Source organism: Penaeus monodon, chromosome 21 (genome assembly GCF_015228065.2).
Source record: "Penaeus monodon isolate SGIC_2016 chromosome 21, NSTDA_Pmon_1, whole genome shotgun sequence".
NCBI classification, from domain to species: Eukaryota; Metazoa; Arthropoda; class Malacostraca; order Decapoda; family Penaeidae; genus Penaeus; species Penaeus monodon.
The window spans coordinates 11,059,130-11,059,684 of NC_051406.1; positions in this window are offsets into that span (position 1 = coordinate 11,059,130).

Consider the following 555-nt stretch of genomic DNA (forward strand, 5'->3'; position numbering starts at 1 on the left):
GAGTGTTTTTTTATGTGCGTACACTTCTGCTATCGCGAAAATAAGTTTCCACACCTGGGTGCAGGGTAGCGTTGGTGGGGGGGGGGGAGGGAATGCAAGGAAAAGGAACAGCTGCAGAAAAGAGAACAAAATAAAATTTCTTTGAGGCTAATTCTTCCTTTTCGCCCCAAAAAACAACCTCTCTGCGACGATACAAACTTCAGGCACCGAGGTTGTTCTTTGAACTGCGCCAGACAAAGGAGTAAGTTTGAGAGCCTTGAGGCGAGGCACAGAACAGTTCAAAGTGAACTGATCTCCCGGAAGAGAAAACGGAAAATTTGAAAGTTTTACCTGTTCAAAAATTTCCGCACGATTTTCCGTTGCATCTGCAATATATCAATAATAAATCAGACTATATCATCATAAGAAACACAAACGAAATATAACAAGGGAACCAAAATCACAACTAGATGTTAATGACGGAGGGATGGCGAAATCGTGACGTCACAAAAACACAGGTGTCACGGGGCTCACTAATTGACATTTGCCGTCCTATTTAAAGTGGGCGAGAGCAGA